The sequence below is a fragment of the Pteronotus mesoamericanus genome, unplaced genomic scaffold (assembly GCF_021234165.1).
Source record: "Pteronotus mesoamericanus isolate MK-2021 breed Mesoamerican mustached bat unplaced genomic scaffold, CSHL_Meso_final contig_20, whole genome shotgun sequence".
Lineage (NCBI taxonomy): Eukaryota > Metazoa > Chordata > Mammalia > Chiroptera > Mormoopidae > Pteronotus > Pteronotus mesoamericanus.
The window spans coordinates 7,829,290-7,845,082 of NW_026555085.1; the positions used below are offsets into that span (position 1 = coordinate 7,829,290).

A 15,793-nucleotide genomic window follows, 5' to 3' on the forward strand; every position below is an offset into this window, starting at 1 on the left:
TTTTCAGGCCAAGGTTGAGGCCTGGTTGAGAAGAGGGCTCAGAGGAGCCTGGCTAGAGTTTGGTTAAGGGGAGAATTGTCAGTTTTTATCTTCTATTCATTATGCTGTTTGGGCGTAGAAATAATCATAGTATAAGCTTTAGACCTTTGCATTTATACCTAAAGTAGGGGATAGGTGGGAAGGAATTGAGAGGGCCAAGGACGTTGGCTGTTTGTATCTGTTAGAAGTTTAGAATTTGTCAATTTTTTTAGGTCTTTAAAAGGAAAAAATACTGCTAAGTTTGGTTTTTATCTAACTTTCAAAATATCTCTGCCATGTTAAGGAAGTACATTCTGCTTTTCATACTCTTTATGTCTACAGTTACAGGTATGAAGAAACGCTGCCTCACTGATGAATTTATGGTAGAGATGAAAGTAGCCATGAGACAAAATGTAGGTTAGGTTCTATGGCTCTCTCCAGGTAGAGCTAGCTCCCCCTTATAATTCAGTAAAATGTAGCTTTGGGGAGGGCCAGGTACCTTGAGTAACGTGGTTTAGAGATCAGATACTCAAAGAACTGTCTCCTGTCCCTAACTAAACATAAAATTAAAAAATTACTGATGAAGACAGTTCAGCTATGGTCTTTGTGTTTCCTTGGACTTCTTAGTTTAATTTTTCATGGCTATTATTTATGTGTCTCTGGTGATCTATATTCATTTACTTTGTATACAACTTTGCCATTTTTGCTTTTAAAATATTATAATATTTTCAAGTATGTAAAGATGCTCTTCTTTCCCCTTTATCTTTACCCCCACATTCCTAGTTCTTCCATTATTTGAAAGGAATAACTAACAACATCCTGCTTGCTGAAGTAGCATTTGGTTTTCTTTTCAAAATTCAAAAGAAAAAAGATCATTGAATGTTAAAGATAATACTTAAGAATTTTGTTCCTGTATGAAGATAGAGCATAGCAGAGTCTTGAGATATGCAAGACAACATGGAGGTTATTTTGGTCAAAGCCACTGTGATTGTAAATATTCTTTTAAGTGTAATATTTACTTTTGGAGAATGGAAAAATCACTTTAAAAATAGCTGTTGTGTATCATTAGGTTATTTAGAGATTTTTCAAGATTCCTTTTCAGAATAAATCTTTGTGGTGAAAAGTGAGTTTGTTATAACTTATTTACATAAAATTCAATGAAATAAGTAAAAATATACTTAAAAGTCTTGTTGAGAGAGGAGGGTGCTATAGTAGGAACTGTGGATGCTAGTTTAAAGTTAGCTTTGGTAACTGTGTCCCTCTGATGAAATACTCTGCCAAGTGGTGAGCAATACTCCCACTAACTATCATCACTTTGATAAATTTTCTTTTATAAAGAAAAGATAAATTTCCATTTCTTTATAAAATATTCATGGGCTGTTTGAGGTCAGAGAAAGGGAAGGAAATAAATATATGGAAAGGAAAGTGAGAGTTACTAAAAGACCACTGAAATGTTAATTGCTGATAAGTTACATACCAAATAATAGTGTTTCTCTGTATGGTTAGAATAAGAAATGTCTGTGCATGTAAGTATGTAGAAGAGTGCATGTATGTAGAAGAGTGCCTGACCTGGCTGAGTTTGCTATTCCTAAAGCTTTGCAGCTCAATTAAAGTTTCTCTTTGAAATGTGAGGGTATTATTTTTATTTTTTGACAACCCTCCTCTTGAACTCTGGTTTGGCTAGGCTGAAATCATTTAAGACCATTTGGATTAACCTCTCTGCCCCCCCCCCCCCCCCAATATGTAATATGCTTTTTTCTTAGCCCTAAAGGGCTTTGACCTGAAGACTCTTTATCATCCATGATTTTCTATGCTAGGATCACTGGACATTTAAAGGGAAATATTCTGGGGAAGTTCTAAGAAAAGATGGACTTCTAGTGTTAGGATTTCAGGTATGATGTATTTAAAATGCTCTTCTGGATTCTCTTTAATCTCGGGTTATTATTTATTTCATCTTTAAACAAAAGAAAACAGGCAAGATTTAATTTTACTGTTTTGTACATAGTATTTGCAGTGATTATTTCCTTATTTCCTATTATACTCAATTTTTTAAATGCTAAACATGACCCATTAAGCTTCTTTCTCTACCTACTAATGAATCACAACACCCACAGTTTGAGAAACTGCATTAGAAAGTGGTGTTTTAACCAGTAAATGTTTGTTCACTATAATGTGAGTATATCACATCATGAAATTTTGTTTTGTATAGGCATTTACTAATTCTTTTAGTGAAGTCATACAAACAATAATATAAACAACTTTTAGTGAAAGAAAGGATAGTATGACAGCAGAATATTACCAAGGGTCTAGGAAAGCCGTAACTAGACTAAACAAACAAACAACAACAAAAAACAAACAAAAAAAGGATCCTCAGCTTTAAAAAGAGGCAATGTCTGTGATATAAGTTGATAACATATTCAAAGGTGTTTAATGCCATAATTTTCAATAGTTTAGACATTCTTTCCATAACTTCAAATAAACTGAAATCTGTTACGCAAATCCCTTCTTCAGGGATAATATAAAAATAATTAACACTACTCACTGGGAAGGATAATACATCAAAACTCAAAGATGGGAGAATCCTCACTCAAACACTGTAGGTGTTTCTGGCTTCTGCTCACAAAATGGTCTTAGTCTTAAGAGATAGCCAAATTTCCAAACATACAGAGAATTGTGATTTGAGGAAGAAAAATACAGAACGTGTGGAAAAGAGGATTGACGGGGAAGGCAGAAAAACAGCAAATGGAATGGAAAAAATACAGGTGGAGCAAAAGTAGGTTTATAGTTCTGAATATATGAAACAGTTTATTCTTGTATTATTTTGTATATGAACAACTGTAAACCTACTTTTTCCTGGCCCTGTTTATTAGTAGTTTAAAAAGTTTGAAAACCACCAAATTTCAGAAATTCATTGAAAAGTCATTGAATTATTTGGGATTTCATTTTCTTTCCTAGTTTCAGAGTAGGAGTATTTGGAGAAGATTTTAATTACACTTGCTTTTGTTTGTTTATATCAGCGATTTTCAACTGGTGTGCTACAAGAATTTTTAAAACATGCAGTACCTGACTGTTTAGTCAGGGGCACTGACCTCTTTTCACTTAGATTGTCAAATAAAAAAGTGACAACAGCCTAACACAACAATAGCCAGCCAGTGTGAATGTAACAGAATTATCTTTTTTTTTTTTTTTGGTCAGGTCAGCAAGAAATGTATTTTTTGGTGTGCTGCAGAATTTTAGTAGTTTATGTGTGCCATGAGATGAAAAAAAGTTGAAAATCATTGGTTTGTATGTTCAGACTTTTATTATTAATTGTAAAAATTATAAAAGGTTAAAAAGTAAAGTGCATTGTATTTATGTCTGACAGACTCCAAAGTGATTAGTTTCTTTCTGGAATGAGCAAAACAGAGTTGGCTGTAGCTCACAGCATAGGAAATCTATCTAAATGTTAACATCCAAGGTAAGTAATGCTGCAATGCTGGATATAGGGTGGAATAGTAGGTAAACCAAAATGAAAACATTTTTCTTTGAGGTGACTTGAGTTTCATGACAAATTCCTATTTCATAACAAGTAAATTAAAACATTTTCACATGAACCTGCAGCTCTTACTACTTGGAGTTACACTCTAATCTCTTCTGCTTTTATTCCCTGTTAGAAATTAAGAATAGGAGTGACCAAATTCCAGTAACTTTAGAAAGGGAAAATTTTTAAGTTACAGCTGAATTTTGAGGATCTGAGTAAGAGGAACAGAATGAATATGAAAATTTTAAGTACTCCTTCTTATGCATATATCCTTTTAGAAATTGTAAGAACCTGTATCCATCAGGAAAATAATGTAAAAATAACCACTCCAATTACTTATTTCATAATATGGTGAGATTTGGGCAGGTTAGTATGCTTCTCATGCCTTGATTTTTCAAATTGCCTTTTCTCAGAAGAAAGGCAGCTGATGCTCTTATTTTTTAAAAAGATTGTATTATTATTTCTTTTTAGAGGATAAGGGAGAGAGAGAAACCTTGATGTTTGAGAAAAAGATCATTAGATCTATTGCCTCTTGCACACCCCCAGCTGGTGGAGCCTGGCGCACAACCCAGGCATACTCTGACTGGGAATCAAACCTGCGACCTTTACATTTGCAGGAGGATGCCCAGCCCACTGAGCCACACTAGTCAGGGTGCAGCTGCTGCTTTTAAAGTATAGCATTTGAAATAGGGTATTTCTGTCTTGGTTATTCTGTTGACTTGATTACTGTTGTAGACTCTTTGATTTCTTTAAAGCTGAAAATTCAAGAAAGATTTCTTAAGTGTAACAAACAGTGGTTATGTATTTGTTGAAAAGAGACAGTTCAGTTCATCAGATTCTCTCAATCATTTTATGTGTCCTCCATTGGAGGATGTATCTGCTGTGGGTATCTAAAAAATCAGAATATTATAGAGAGTAATATAGTAAACACCCACTAGCCAACCCAGAATTATCAAATACTAACATTTTGGCATCCCCCTTAACATTATTTTAAAAGGGAACTAAAATCTCATAGTTTTCTTTTACCTCAAGCCATCCTCTTTCCGCTTCAGAGACAGCCATTATCCTTATTCCTGTATACTTTTATGAATGGGTATTTATATAAACAATATATGATTCTGTTTTAAAAATGTGTAAGTAGTATGTTGCATTAGTCATTCTACAACTTGCCTTTTTTAAAATAAAGCTTGTATTTACCTTTATCCTCACCCAAGGACATTTCTTTACATTGCCTTATTTTTTTATTTTTATTTTTTAAAGAGAGGAAGTTGGGGGAGGGAGACAGAGAGATAGACACTGATAGGAGAGAGAAACATTGATCAGCTGCTTTCTTATATGCGCCCCAACTGGGGCTCGAACCTGCAAACTGGGTGCCCTGACAGGGAATCGATCCTGTGACCCTTGGGTTCTCGGGATGACAGTGCAACCAACTAAACCATACTGGCTAGGGCTTTTTAAAATAATGCTTTTAGAAACCAATCAGTATTTTAACTGTTGTAATATTCTATTATAATTAATGGCCTAATTTACCTGGAGTAGTCTCAGTTTATGCTTTCTGTACCAGTGACTACATATAGTAACATTCTTTTGTACCCCTCAATGTGATTGATGAATTATTGGTCACCCTCATTATACTGTGCACCAGGTTATCGAGTTCTCTGTTGATGGACATAAAAGTTCTTTTTTAAAGATATACTTATTTACTTTTAGAGGGGAAGGAAGGGAGAGAAAGATAAGCATCGATGTGAGAGAGACACATCAATCAGTTGCCTCTTGCGTGTATCTCATCTGGAGACTGAACTTAGAACCCAGGCGTGTGCCCTCCCCTGGACTTGAACTCTGGCCACCTTTCATTCTATGGGATGACACCGAACCAACAGAGCCACACTGGTCAGGGTGACGTACTAAGTTCTTTTCAACTACTGTTTTTATATCAAAATCACAAACTCATGTTTTCCTCTATTATTTTTTAAATTAACATTTGAAATATGTTAAAACTGTTTTTTATATTAGAAATCCTATTTTTTTGTGGAATAGTTTCCTTGTTCTCAAATGAAAGCAAGACAAGGGTAGTGAGGTAACTGATTAGCAAAGCTGAACTCTGGCAGCCCTTTCTGACCTCTTAGTCTACAGGAGTTTGCTGTCTTTTAAGAATTCTTAAATTGTACGGCTAATTTTATGCTAGTCAAGATAAATGAAGCAGTGTGTTGAAGATGTTACGGAAATCACATCAGAAATAATTGTTGCAGTTCCAGTGGGAAACAAAATGCTCAGTGTTTTAAGTAGCAGAAAGGTAGCTGCTTTTTCAGGGGTGTCCAGCCTTTTGGTGTCTCTGGGCCACACTGGAAGAAGAGTTGTTTTGGGCCACACATTAAATACACAAACACTAACAAAAACTGATGAGCAAAAAAAAGGTTTTAAGTAAATTTACAATTTTGTGTTGGGCTATATATTCATAGCCATTCTGGGCTGCATGCAGCCTGCTGGTTGGACACCGCTGTTGGCTCCCCCCAACCTCCCAATTTTAAAGCAGTTATTGTTTATTAACTGACCAGATTACAAAGATGACCGTGGTAGATACCGTAGTTCATTCTTCTAATAAGCCTGTTGATCTGGTCCTCCCAGTTACCAGCATCTCCACCTTCTACAAAATGGGTAGTCTTTTTATTATTCCACTTCATGGAGAAGGTAATTTGAAAGGCCTCAAGAAGTTGTTTGCTTCTTTGAAGCATTTCCTCATGAATCAGATCCTCCATGCAGATGATACCATATTTACCAAGAGATCGAGCAATTAATGCATTATTTGTCAGGACAATTAGTTTTTTTGTTGATTTTGCTGTAACGATGCTTGTAGATCAAGGTCATTTACTGACCTCAGGTTTGAGTACCCCCTGTGCAATAATATATGGTTCCACAATCCTCAGCGTAAGTATCTGGTGATTGGGAAGAAGCTGCAGCACCTTTTGGACCTTTGGGCTTGCACCATAGATACCTCTGATCCTGATGACAAATGCCAATTTGGGTTGCTCAGGTACAGAGGTTGCCAGCTTTTCTTGACATTCTAAGCATTCGAATCTCAGTTCTGTACATCTGCCTGTATTCTTTGTGATAGTGCTTAGCTTTTCATAGATGAGCTTCCTCCTTGCCTTTCGAAGCATCTTTTGGGCAGACTTCTTCCCCAGGCACTTGATCTTCAGCTCTGAGAAATTCCTTCACTTTTTCTTAAGGGTTTCTGGCACAGCAAGAATCTTCTTCTCTTCTGCACCCTCCATGGTTCCAGCCAGAAAAAGAGCAACCCTGTTGACTTTAAGTAGAAAAATTGTGACCATGTGGCAGTATTTTAGTGAAAAGGAAGAAATTTAATAATAACTGGGTATTTTAGGATAGTTTGGCTGTCATTTAACTTTATTTCTGCTCACATGATGGTCCCTAGCTGTGGTCTCAATACTGGTGCATCCATTGAGGCATCGAGAGAAATTTTTAGAATTTCTACTTATGTTTATTTTTATCATCCTTTATATATTGTTAATTTTTATAATGTACATAATCTTATTGGTATTAATTTCCTAGAGTTGCCCCAACAAATTACCACAAATGTGTTGACTTAAGCAACAAGAAGTTTATTCTTTCACAGCTTTAGAGGCCAGAAGTCTGAAATCCAAGTGTAAACAAGCAGGGCTGGTTTCTTCTGGAGGTTTTTGGCATTCCTTGGCTTGTCGATTATTCAAGTCTCTACCTTCATCTTCACATGCCCTTCTCGCCTGTGTGTCTTTTCTAAAGACAAGTGTCATTGGATTTATGGCCCACCTTTATGTAGGATGATCTTAACTTGAAATCCTTAATTACATTTGTAGAGGTCCTTTTTCTAAATAAGATAACACCCACAGGTTCCAGGTGGACTTTATTTTAGGGGGTGGAGTAAAGGTGTGGGGAGGCATGAGGATGGATTGCACCATTCAGTACACTGCAGGAGTATATAATTATTATTTTTAAACAGTCATGTAAGAGGTATGTGCTCAGATTTTATTCTAGTATTGTGCCTCTACCAAAGAAGTTTGGAGAACCCTAATTCTGAGACTTGCTTGAGTTAGGTATGGTTGGACCTTTTTCATGTAATAAAGCACCTTCTATGACATGAAAAGTGGTGAGTTAACTGCTCATATTTCTGGTGTTACATGTTCTCAGCAGACTAATGCAAACTAAGTTAAATAATCAGACTTAGGTTTATGGACTTCCTTTTGGGTTTGGCAGGAGTATGGATAACTATCAAATAAATGCAGGAAAGCATCCTGAGACTTTTTATGTGCTTCAGTGGTCTTGATTCCACTCTGCTACAGATACTTAGAATAATTCTTGACCTGGCTGTTTACTTTGTGCTTGAATTAGAGAGTTACAATGACACCCTATTAATTTGTTGACACTTTTGCTGGTTATAACCCCCTTGCACTTAATTCTTTGTCCAAAGTAGAAATGGTGGGTAAAATGAGAGGGCTTTATTTTCAGGGCATTAATATATAACTAAAATGTGATCTTTAACATACAAAAATTTTTATGTCTCACTGCTCAGCTGCTTCTTAGTGTATAAAGTAGGACTAACTGTATGTTAATAATCATAACTATTACCAAAGACTTATTTTTTAAAATTTCTTAATTTACTTTTAGACTAAATACTGCATATAGAGAAGGAAAAAGACTTTTAGTCTTAGGAGTTCTGGTTGGGAGAAAAATAGCAAGTGTACCTAATCTTAAAAGAGGAATGGAACAGGAATTGATGTTTGTGAAATAAGATGGAGTAAGGGCACAGAGAGTTATATATTTTTTTAGAAGGCGATAAAATCCTGTGATGAAATAATTTCAATAATAACTAAGATCTCTGCAGCCCTTTTATATTAAGCCATTATGCACAGTATTACTTCATTTGAGCCTCGTAACTTTTGGTGATTTTGTGTCTCCATATTACAGATGGAGAAACTGCAGCTCAAGTGGATTAACTAATGTTCCCCAGGATTAAAAACATTTTAAAAAAAGATTTTATTTATGTATTTTTAGAGGGGAAAGGAGAGAGGAAGAGAGGGAGAGAAACATTGGTGTGTGAGAGAAACATCAGTTGGTTGCCTCTCTTAGGCCTGCAACCCAGACTTTCCAGCCTGTGGTGGTGGGTGACCTTTAGGTTTGCGGGACGACTCCCAACCCACTGAGCCACACCAGTGAGGGCAAGGTTAAGTATAAATTTTAAAGCAAAGAATTGAGATTTGATTTTAGGTATTTAGATTCCAAATCTAATATTCCACTGTTTGATATTTTTAGGAGTAAAGATAGTAGGTTTAGATGGGATTGTACTGTAAAAGTTCTGTGAGAATATAGCAGTAGCATTTTTTACATTTGTATGTAGGTTAGGGGTTTACATTTATCATGTATATTCTCTTCTAGTTCAGGTGCAGTTTGTCTGTATATCTCCAGGGAAAATGAGAGAAATAGTGTTGGAAGCTTCACAGCATAGCTAATTTGGGAAAAAGGTTTGCATGTGTGGTGGGAGTGTTTTTTGCATTTTCTATTTTGGTGGTGTGATCTTCATTTCTTAACATCTTTCTTGCTCATGTTCATATAACTTTTAGTTCATTAATCTTGTTTTCTGTACTGCATAGTGAAGCACCATTTCTAATTCAGTCTCCTCCTGCGTTTAGCTTCTTAGAAGGGTTTTTTGTTGGGTTTTTTTTTCAATGTTTGGAGGTGTGATTTAATTACAGGACACTCTGCACATTGTCAGTGTTAAGGCAAAGATGAGGTTCGTATTTAGATAGTGCAACCTGCAGGTTTCATTTGTTAAACCTTCTCATTGGTATTCCCATTCTCACATACATGTATGCATAATAGTGTTGAAAAAAATCCCAGTTTTGTTGTATCCATATTTAGCAGTTTGGTTGAGTTATGTGAGAGAACCAAATCCTAACTGCTGGACCACCAGGGAGCCTCTGGTTGAGTTATGGGAAAGCCTGTCCTCTGCTTTGTGTATTTGCTCATTTGGAAACCTCGTATAGTTTATAGAGACACTAGTGATTTGTTCCCCAGCCTCCCTGTGGGTTTTGTTCCATATTACAATCTAATTCCACCTCCCTGCCCCATATTCCTGTGCCTTTAATTTGTACATTTCAATGCAGTTTGTTTCCATGGTGTGTTTTTGTAATCCAAACTGAATGTAATGAGCTGTGTGCTTTAGGGACCGGCTTTGCCTTGCCAATTAGAACAAAGCAGTTACTGAGAAAGAGTATGTTTTAAATAAAACATGGCACCTCTGAGTGGGGCTGACACTCATTTGGGAGTAAAAGATGGTTTTAACTCTTTAACTCACAAAGAAGAGCCATAACTAAAGATCAGCAGTTTTTGGGGGGAAGGAAGAGTAAAGATTTACCTCCATAAAATATGGTTTTATAAATTTCCTCACGGACTAAATAAATTTAAAAGTTTGTTGTTTCAGGTCTATTTTGTTTTTCACAATTAAGATGTGTTAGCAAAATTTTCTAAATTTCTGATTATTTAACTAATTGCTGCAGTTTCTGAATTTGGACTGTTCATCTGTAGGGAAGTGGAGTTATATAAAACCATAGCTTTGGTAACCTCTTTATTATCTAATATATCAATTCAAGTTTTCAGTGTAATAGGGAACCCCCAAAAGATACTTGAAAATTATGAGGAAGAATATAAGATTTTCCCTTAGCATATATATGTTATTTTCAGATGATAATAGAATTTTGAGTCATCATTGACTTAAGGCTCTGTAATTTTAGTAGCACTTCCATTAAACTTTTGAAGGACAGATGTCTTTAAATAGATATTTATAGGCTGACAGTTTACTGCTTCACTCCATAGGAGATTCCCTCTTAGTTGGCACCAGTATTTTATTTGTCTCTACAGTAAAAATAATAGAGTTTTGTTTTTAGCTTGTATAGCAAATAAACTTTAGAAATTCAACACTGGCACAAGGAAAGCATGAAGCTGCTTGTGTTATTTTTCATTGGACTTAAAATTAGACAGCATTTTAACATTTATTAGCCTACACAAGAAGGGAGAACCAGAGGAATACATTCATATGGAACAATTCAATTTAAGAAGTATGTAGGTATACTTTGTTGGAAAAAAGTTGTTTCTGGAAAAATGAGCTCTGTACTAGAGGACGCTAGTTAATTAATTGGACTAAATGAAATTAAACTTACACACTTCTAACACTGTCCTGTGAAAGTCTTGTAAGCCCTACTGATGCTTTGAGAAGACAGTCATTATGACATTATTGTTAAATGCCTTGTAATCCATATTTGAAGATTAACACTCATGTCGATAGTATTTTAAGTTTGAGAAATTTTCTGATTAAAGATAACTAAGGCTTAAATCTGCTGCTACCTTTTCCTTAACATTGTTCTAACCTGTAATTGAACTAACAGGCCAGGGCAGATAATTTTGAAATAATCACCATCTTCAGAAATCACTGAGTTTGCCAGCTTTGCATAAAGTGATAATGGTGTTTTCTTTGACTAATATAGTTTAAGATCCAGTAGCTCTGTTAATCTCCATGTTTGAAACACAAAGTAATGTTAGAGTCTGTCTCGAAAAAAATTTTTTTTTTTACAATGTAAAGAAGGCCTTTTATTTATTTTTTTGTTCTTCATCAAGTTCCTATTTTTTATTTATAAATCATGTTTATTCTATTGCAGTTGTCTGTTTTTCCTCCCTTTACCCCCCTCAACCCATCCCACCCTCACCCCCCACTCCCACAGTCAAATCATTCATACATGTACTTTGTCTGGTTCGAAAATTCTTTTAACACAGGTCCTAGACCTCTAATGGCAACTGAAAGCTAGATTATTCATTTGTTCTGTGTCCATTCAGTTACTCAGTGTACATCATAAGTGTTTTGTTATATGTATTTAGAAAGTCTGGAAGCAATGAATCCCCACTAGTCAGGTGATATTAGGAAATGGTGATCATAGAATATTTGATTGGAAGGAATATTAAAGTCTTTCCAAAACACTGATGCGTATTCTAAATGCCTGCTGAGTTAATGAGTTTCAGAGTAACCTGAGGTGGCCCTGAGTAAAGTGGTTTTTCATCTCTTATGTTTATATTTCAGCCTTAGTTTCCTTCCTCCTATACTGTTTTAGTAATCTTGAAAATGGGACTAAAAAAATCTGTAACAAAGTGGTAACTTGTGGGTACTTCTAAAAGCATATATACATACACACACGTATATATCTGTTTACTGTTTATTCATTTGCTGATTGTTTTGCAAAATTTTAAGTTAGTCAGAGTTGGTACAATCGACAATTTAAAATATTGATTACCGTTTTTTATCTTAAATTTTTTTTAAATAATGAGGTTTGCATTATACATGTATATGAGATTTTATTCCATATAGCAATTAAAGAATCACTAAAATGTCCTAAAAATGTTTTCTGCATCATTAGTGCCTAAAAGAAATTCCTCTGAACTTCACAAGTCTTTAGTAAAGCTTTTTTGTTTCCAAGCCAGGATGAAGTATTTCATGTCTTAAGGTACATACTCTCTGAGAATGGACCTTTTTTTATGGTTTCTTTCTGTCAAATAGTCTGGTTTTATATTGTATCACAAATCAGACAAAATCCTCCTCAGAAACGTTAAAAGGCCCTGCAGGAGGTGGAACCTAAAAAAGAAAAGAAAAGAAAAGAAAATACTCTCCTTAGGCCAAAATTTGTCTTCATTGAAAGGAAAGCCAAACACAACAAATTCCTTTTCTTTTGAGATGTCTGGGGTCTTGTGTTTTGACCTATTGTGGGTGCTGCATAGAGATGGTCTACTGATAGCTTGTGTAGCAGTTTAGTAACTTAGATAACAGTAGTGCTAGATACTTAATATTTTGTCTTTTGAAGGGGTTAGGAGAAACTACATATTATCTAGATGACTAGCAAGTGAAACAGATGCATTGGACCATTATTGGCAGCCTTATTTTAGCAGCGGTAATCACTTAACTTTTGGACATGCTAAATGGTTTAATCTTTATAAAACAAAAATGAATGTCTTACCTAAAATACATTTTTTTAATATAGTCATCATATAAAATATCTGATTTTGTTTTAGGCAGACCTTTTTCTCTTTTTTTGGTGTTAATCTGAGTCTGTGAAAAGCACATCTCAAGTTTGTCAGACATCCGGACACTTGAGGAACTACTGGTTATCAGTCATTGTTAAAATTCTTTGGGTGCCTCTAGTTGCATCATAAAAGAAAACTCATAACCAGCTGCACCCTAATATCAGAGTGATGTTTTTGATATCTCAAAGGGCTGGTGTGCTATGTCTCTGTAATGGCTCCATTGAAAGGCTGGGACCTCTCTGTGATTTTTAGATGGAAATAAATACACAGTATTTAGGGCAGAAATTCAGAGTAAGAGAAGAGAGAGAGGAATGTAATGGCATACAAGCCTTTTTTTTTTTTTTTTTTTTTTTAACTGCAACCAAGGGAACCTTTTCAAAGTATACATAAAGGTCAGGTTTCATGTATTTCCCATTTTAGCTTTGTGTGACTGAATAGAGGCTATTTGGTTTCTGATTTATAGGATATTTACTATGACTCAGTATTTTGTGAACACCTAACATTGTCTTTACTGTAGCTCCACCCTTATATTAGAAAACAAATAGTCTGCATTTATGGAAGCTCTTCCTTATAGACTTTTGCTATACAACCTAAAAGAGCACCAAGCTTAGAGGAAAAGTAATTGTTTGGATTTTTCAGAAACCAAAGTAGAGGCTTTCCCTTGCTTTGCATACTTTATAAAGTTCCAAGACACCGTGACTCAATAGTTTACTAATGGGACTTAATCACTTTATTCCCACGTTCCTGACCATGGTTAGGGGAGAGGGGAAACATTAATTTTTCTTAAAGAAATTTAAGTTCAATTAGATTATTATCTCTTAAGTTCACTGTGCTTTAATATTTTACAGTATTATCAAGGAATTATTTTTATTTTGGAAAGGAGTTTTTAAAAGTTTTGCTACAACATGGATGAATCTTAAGGACATTATGCAAAGTGAAGTCAGCCAGTCACAAAAGGACAATTAACTATGATTCCATTTATATGGGAGTACCTAGAGAGGTCAGACTCATAGGGACAAAAAGTGGAATGGTGGCTAACTGGCTGACAGGAGGGGAGAATGGGAAGTTGTGGAGATGGGAGGTGGTGATGGTTGCACAGTGGTGTAAATGTACATGATGCCACTGGACTCACTTACAAATAATTTAGATGGTAAATTTGATGTTATGTGTATTTTATCACAGTTAAAAGTAATGATTAAAGAAATGTTTATTCTTGGAGTTTGAGTACAATTTCTCCACATTTGCCAAGAATCAATCTTTGTTCAGATTTCTTTTAAAAAATTCATTGTTTTAACAGGATGTTACATGCATGCTTTGCCAGTACTTGTACTAAAACAGGAGATTAAGTTGAACATTCCTTCTTTGCAACCAATAAATTAGTCATCTTCAGTAGAGTAGAAAATAAACTAAAAATGTTTACAGAAATAAAAACTAGAACTGAAAAGTTTTTTTCCTTTTTTAATTATTTGTGCAGATGATACCATGATGTGTTGTATTTATGATTATCAAAGGAAGTGTAGTGGCTAGACTTTGGATAAGCTACTTACCCTGCAATGTCAGTTAATTCTTTGTCAAATGGAGGTCATCATACTTCTCTCACTAGGAATCAAATGAGATGATGTAGATGAAATATCTTTTAAAAGTATTTATTTTATCAGCATACTGCAAGCACATAGTCAAAATATTGTAACAAAATGTTCCACACCTCCCTACTCTCTCCAGTTTTCCCCAGAAGTAGTTCTCAATTCTTTTTGCTGTTTCTTCCAAATTTATACTCTCTGTATTTATGATTAATATACATACCTTGCTCTGTTTTGATTTACCACTTTTAGAAATTTTTTTGTTTGTTTTATAAAGTGTTTGCTTTCTTATGCCATCCTGTTTTATCTCCTGCCCCCAAATATAATTATAGTGCAATTTTTGGTTAAATAATTCTTCAGTGCATACATTATTATGGGTATATAATCATGATGATCTACAGAGCATTTGTTTACTGTGGTATCTCCTTTTCTTTATTTCCCTTTTTCTTCCCTGAGTATTTTTAGAGATATTTGTTATTGGTATTTTAATTCTATTGTATTCAGAAAATATACTTTGTATGATTTCAGTCCTTCTGTACTTACTAAGACTTACTTTATGGCCTAAAATATCATCTGTTTTGGTATATATGTTGGTTGCATTTGAAAAGAATATTCATTCTGCTGTTGTTGGGGTGGTGTGTTCTATAAATGCCCTTTAGGTCAAGTTGGTTGAGAATGTTGTTCTGTGTACAGTGTCTTTGCTTATTTTTTGGCTACTTGTTCTGTCAGTTATTGAGAAAGATATTGAAATATCTGACAATAAGGATGGATTTTTATTTTTTTTTTCCTTATAATTCCATCATATTTTGTTTCATGTGTTTTAAAGCTCTGATCCTGGATACATACATTTTTAGGATTTTTAACATGTTTTTTATGAACTGATTCTTTTATCGTTATAAGAGGACTATCTTTATCCTAGGTTGTAGTATTGTTCTGAAATCTACTTTGATATTAATGTATTCACTCCACCTTTTTTCAGGTTAGTGTTAGCATGCTCCGTTCTCTTCCATTTTTTTTGCTTTGAAATCTATTTGTGTTTTTGTATTTAAAATGGATTTCTTTTATAGAAAGCATGTGGTTGGGTCTTGCTTTTTATCAACTTCAAGTTTTACCTTTTAATTGGTGTATTTATATTTAGTGTGATTATTGTTATGATTAGATTTAAACCTATCATTTAATCAAATAACATTTTGTATTTGTTTATTACTTACTCTATCTGTTTTTCTCTTTTTCTGCTTTATTTTGGATTAGAGTATTTTTCTATTATTCCATTATATCTCTTTTGTTGACTTAGTTTTGTTATTTTAATGTGTATCATGCACATTGAAAAGTATTTAATTTATTTATTTTTAGAGGGAGGGGAAGAGAGGGAGAGAAACATTGGTATGAGAAAGAAACATTGATTGCTTGCTTCCTATAAAGGCCTTGACCAGGGACCGAACCCACAACTAAGGCATGTACTCTGACCTGGAAGATTCCCAACTATCTGAGCCACACTGGTCAAGGCTCATATACATTTTTAACTTCTTACAGTCTAAGCTCAAGTGATATTATTTTA

The 15,793-nt window shown here is 34.6% G+C and overlaps 1 protein-coding gene and 1 pseudogene across 1 annotated transcript in view; one reads left to right on the forward strand and one right to left on the reverse strand.

The window, feature by feature from the left end:
* ZFAND3 (zinc finger AN1-type containing 3) overlaps positions 1-15,793 on the forward strand; it is a 367,578-nt gene that overhangs the window by 114,479 nt on the left and 237,306 nt on the right. The window lies entirely within an intron of this gene.
* LOC129067262 (60S ribosomal protein L7-like) lies at positions 6,082-6,849 on the reverse strand (annotated as a pseudogene).